We start from the raw sequence: 5789 nt of genomic DNA, 5'->3' as shown, positions 1-5789 counted from the left end.
CCACTATTAATTCCATGTTCCCTTTACCCTCAGCAAGGACTTCAGCTGGCCGTGGTTCTTTGCCTGGTGGGGTGACCCAAACCTTCATTCCTGAAGTTTCAGAGCCATTAGTAGTCCTGCCAGAATTGGGTTGTTGCAGTTTTCCATTGATTTGAATTACAGAGCATGGTAGTACTAAAAGACACCCTAGAGGATCTCCTGTATTCCAGGAAATTTTTTCTTTACCTCCATTGTGTAGTTGCAGTCCTATTTCCCCCTGATAGTCAGGGTCAATCACCCCAGACAATAATGCAATCCCCTTCTTGGCTTGTTGAACCAGGGGCATGAGTAGCAATAATATTCACCTGGTCAGACTTTTCTGGGTAGTCTCAGTGATGCATTTCCTGGTTAATATTGTTCTGAAGACAGAGTGGCTCTAACTATTGTGAGAAACCTAAATAAAAATTGATCCTTAAAAAAAAAAATTGATCCAAACAAACAAAAGAACTGTAAGCTAATAAATTGCCATTGTTCAAGCTCACCTATTTCATTGTATCTGCTTTAAGCAGCCTAGGAAACTAAAACATTCTTCTTCAATTTTCAATTCCTTTTATGGGTCATGTATTAGACAGGGGTTCTCCAGGGAAACAGAACTTACAGGATATATATACATACAATGCAAACATTTTGAATTTTGTTATAAATTGGCTAACTCAATTTTGTTATAAATTGGGAATGTACAAGTCCAAACTCTATAGGGCAGATCACAAGCTGAGAAGTTTGATGGAAATCTCTCAGAAAAGAGAGAAGCTGGATGGTTGAAATAGAGATGGAAATTCTCTCTTCTGACTGCTGAAATCATCAGTTCTTCCATTAAAGCCTTTAAGTTATTGGATGAGGTTTCTCTCATTGTTGAATGCATTCTCCTCAGTTATTGCAGATATAATCAGCAAGAGATGCAGGTGACTTATTGATGTGTTAAATCCATGAACTATCATTATTGTGACTGTCAGGCTAGTACTTGCTTGACTAAACCACATACACTTAATCATCTTTGGTTTCTACTCAAGATTGTGTCTTTGGTCCTTGTCTGAGCTTTCCAGGGTTGCTATAATAAAGTACCATAGGCTAATTGCCTTAAATGACAGAAATGATTTGCCTTACACTTGGCTCTGGAGTCTAGAACTCTGAAATTAGGTTGTTGGCAGGGCAATGTTTCCTCTTAAAAGGAAGAATATATCCCATGCATCTCCCCTAGCTTCTGGTAGATGACCTTTCCTTTCATTAATTTATCTGTGATTTTTTATGTTATAATATTTACCCTCTTCCTAGTCTCCACAGCACTATGTTTAGTTTTCTGCTTCTGCTTTTCATTTGAATTGAATTTGCTTAAGTTCTCTTTGCTTTCTGAAAAGCCTGCCATTTTAAAAAACAGTTTAATTTGTGCCATTAATTTGACATTCACATTTCTCCCTTATGGCATGTTATTTTCATTCCAAACTCACACCCTACACTTTGTCATTCCTTTCAGTATTAGAGTAATTCAGAACTCATTCTCTTGTAATTTTTCCTCTTCCCTTATATTTGAGAGAGTGAAGTACATTGTAGTTAGAATCAATGTGGACAAATTGCTTTGTAATCAGATAGATCTGGATTTGAATTTTACTTCCAGTGCTGCCCAGCTGTGGAGATAAGGTTATTATTCTTACTACCTTCGGTCAGAATTCCCTCATTTATAAATAATTATTATAGTAGTTATCATGCAGAATATTGTAAAGCTAAATGCATTAATGCACTGTGCATTAACGCATGTTAAATGCTCAGCTAGAAAGAGACATTAAAATGTTACTTCCCTTCTAGTCTCTTGTTTACAATTCAGCACAAATACAGAAATAAATAAACATAATTATAGACAATACAGAGTAAAATTCCCACCCTGGATTTTAACTCAGACTTTAGAATTTTTATATGATTCAAACTTTAAAATGTTAATACCCCAACTGTATTGATTGTGAGAAATAGAGTGGTACAGTGAAAGAGACCTGAGCTGCAATCCCCCCTAAACTCTATCAGTCACTTGTAAGAATCTGGGCCAAACTGTCTCAGTTTCAGTTTACATATCTTCAAAAACTGAGTGTAGCAATCCTTGCCCTGCAAATAATTGATTGAGGAATTAATGAGATTGAGTTTGATGCATAGTTATACCTATGCAGGTATAGATGATGATTCTTGTAGATTGTCCTATAGATGACAGTCTCATGAAGTTGGATATCACACTATTATGAATTGAATCATGTCCCTTAGGCAGACATGTTCAAATCCTAAACCCCAGTCCTGTACATGTGAATTTGTTTGTAAGTAGGATCTCTGAAGATGTTATTACGTTAAATTGAGGACAAACTGAATCAGGGCGGCCCTTAATCTGCTCTGATCCATTTGGCCTCAATATGTCTGTAGTCTTTATCAGCAGAAGAGATTTAGAAACAACAAAGCGAAGATAGATGGGGAGAAAGATGATCATGTGACAAGAGACAAAGATTGAGTGATGGATTGTCAGCAAATACCACCAAAATGCTTCAGAAAAAGTGTCTGTGGTGGTTTAGAACTATGTACCCCAGAAAAATATGTTCTTAAACTTAATCTATTCCTGTGAGTGTGAACCTTTCAGAAGTAGGACCTTTTGATGAGGTTACTTCAGTTAAAATACGGCCCAACTCAATCAGGATGAGTCTTAATCCTATTACTTAAGCCTCATAGGGAAGGTCACACAGAGAGAGAAATCCAAAGGGAGGAGCCAGAGCAGAAAGACAGCAGAACTCAGAAGAGAAAGGAGAGGCCACCACAGATATTGGCATATGACAGAAGAGCCCACGGACATGGATCACTGGCAACCATCCCCAAAATGCCAATCATCAGGAAGAAAGCACCACTTTGATGACAGGTTTCTTTGAGCTTATCTTCAAAACCCTGAGCTAGTAAATTTCCATTGTTTAAGCCAACCCTTTGCATGGTATTTGCTTTGGCTGAGAAGGAAAGTAAAACAGATTTTGGTATCAGGAGAGTAGGGTGTTATTGTTGCAAACACCAAAGAATATGAAAGTGGCTTTAGATTGGGTAGTGGGTAAAGGCTGGAAGAATTGTGAAGTGCTTGATAGAAAAGGCCTAGATTTCTTAGAAGAGACTGTTGGTAGAAATATGTATGTTAACGCTTTGTCCAAAGAGGCCTTAGAAGAAAATGATAAATGGGCTATTGGAAACCAGAAGAAAGGCAATCCTTGTTTTAGAGTGGCAGAGAACTTGGTGACATTGAGTTCTTATAACAGATGAAAGGCAGAACTTGAAAATGTTAAACTTGGATATTCAGCTGAGATGACATTGAATGTAAGTGTGGAAGGTAATACCTGGTCTCTCCTTGCAGCTTATGGTAAAATGAAAGCAGAAAGGGATAAGCTGAAAACCGAACTCTTAAGCACAAAGAAACTAGAAATATACAAATTTGGAAAAATCTGAACCTGTCCAGAGAGTGTGCGCTGAGATTAGTGACAGAAACAGCTCTCTCAGGACCTTCTTGAGCTTCCGGCAAGTGAGTCTCCAGAGACAAGACTCCATGGAAGAATTTAACAGTCAGTCAGTTCAGTGAAAGTCGGGACTGGAAAAGCAGGTATGCAGGAAGAGTCTCTGGGAAGTCCTTCTGTCTGACAGTTTGGATCCTTGTGATTTGCACACAAAGCCAAAAAGTATTTTTGTAAAGTTTGTGTGAGCAGAACCCACTGCCAATCTTCAATGAAAGGGGCAGAGAATGGATTAATTGAAGAAAGAATGGGTTCAGGGGCAGAACCATGAAAGCCAAGGCCTGAAGCAAAGATTTCTGCTCAGGCCAAGACATTAGGCCCACTCTTGTGTGTGGAAAGGGCAGATCCACCCCTGTGCTTGGGGACAGCTGCTCATGTGCTCAAGGAGAGGATGATGCCATTCCAATGCTTAGAGATGGTGGGACCTGTGCCCTGACATTTTCAGAGAGCCTGCCCACCACCCCTATGCTTGGAGAGTGTGGGTCCTGTGTCTTGGGGGTTGTAGAGAGGCTGGCTGCCACCCTGATAGTTGGAGAGGGTGGGGCCATTATCCCAGTGTTGGAGGAAAGCCTGACCACTCTGCATGCACTTAGAAGGGGTGGGGGCTGCCATTCCATCAGGATTAGCGGTCAAAGTATCAATCTAAAGATGACCTTGAAATCTAATGGAATTTGCCCTTTTGGGTTTTCAAATTATTTAGGACCTGTAACCCCTGTTTCCCTGCCATTTTTTTCCTTATTAGAATGGGAATGTCTATTCTATGCTTGTCCCTGCAGTGTATATTGGAAGCAGATAACTTGTTTTCTATATTTCACAGGTCCACAGACAGTGGGGAGTTGTACCCTAGGACAGACTACAACAATTTTGATGAGTCTTTGAATTCAGCATTGTTCTTAAAATGACTGAAGACATTTGGGATATTTTGATGGAATAAATATATTTCACATGTGGAAAGAAAATGCCATTTAGGGTCCAGAAGGCCTAGTGTGGTGGTTTGGAGCTATCTATCCCAGCAAAATATGTTCTTCAATTTAACCCATTTCTGTGAATGTAAACCCATTGTAAGTTGGGTCTTTTGATGATGTTACTTGAGTTAAGGTGTGGCCCAACTCAATAAGGATGGTATTAATCCTATTACTGCAGTCATTTATAAGCAGAATGAAATTCGGACAGATAAAGAAAGTTACAGGAAGCAAGAAGCTGAAAGTCAACAGAAACTGAAAAGGAAGGGAAAGGTGGGAGAGGCTGCCATGTTCATTGCCATGTGACAGTGGAGCCCAGGACCAAGGCTTACCAGCAGCCAGCTGAGATTGCCACTCTTCTGGAAGAAAGCATCTTTGATGATGCCTTGATCTGGCTTTATCCTCAAAACCATGAGCTAGTAAATTGGCATTGTTTAAGCCAACTTATTGCCTGGTATTTGCTTTGACAGCCAAGGAAACTAAAACACTATCAAAACCTTGAATTTGGGCTTCTCCAAAATTGTGACACAATAAATTCCCATTGTTTAAGCCAACCAGTCTGGGATATTTGTTGTAGCAGACTTGGCAAATTAAGACACATGGCATCTAGACCTGGCATTGAATTTTGTGGAATAATCAAATCACTCATAGTGGAAAAGCCCTAGCAAATGTTTCCTCTATAATATTTTCATCTTGTCAGGGAAACAAACAAAAACTTGAGCTGATAGTTGACAATATTCCATACCCTTTTTACTTTATAGTCTTTCTGTTCTTGCTCCTTGCAAATTTGACAAAAAATAGAGTTTGTTTCCTTATTCTATTCTGCTATTCCCATGGTTCACATCTTTAGTTTCATATTAGAAACACCTGAAGAACTGTAGAAATAAAATGTCGATGTTACACTCCAGATCAATTGAATCAGAATCTCACAACGGTCCTAAAACTTTATTGTGCATTAGAATCACCTCTGAAGGAAGGGCTGAATAAAACATAGGTTTCTGAGATCACCCTGGAGTTCATAATTGTGTAGATCTACATTGTGACACAAATGTTTGCATTTCTAATGAATTCTCTTGATAATACTGATGCTGCTGTTCCAGGGATTATTTTTGAGAACGATTATACCAAAAATGGATAAAATTCAGGTATTAGTATTTTGATAAAAAGTCTTCATATAATTCTGAGGCATATGAAGGCTTGTGAACCCCTGAGCTCCCCTCTTCTTTGGATTCAATTGCTACTGGTGATATCTGTCATTCTATGCCACCATATTCAA

The sequence above is a fragment of the Tamandua tetradactyla genome, chromosome 5 (genome assembly GCF_023851605.1).
Source record: "Tamandua tetradactyla isolate mTamTet1 chromosome 5, mTamTet1.pri, whole genome shotgun sequence".
NCBI classification, from domain to species: domain Eukaryota; kingdom Metazoa; phylum Chordata; class Mammalia; order Pilosa; family Myrmecophagidae; genus Tamandua; species Tamandua tetradactyla.
The sequence above is the reverse complement of the archived record's forward strand: the minus strand, read 5'-3'. Positions refer to the sequence as shown.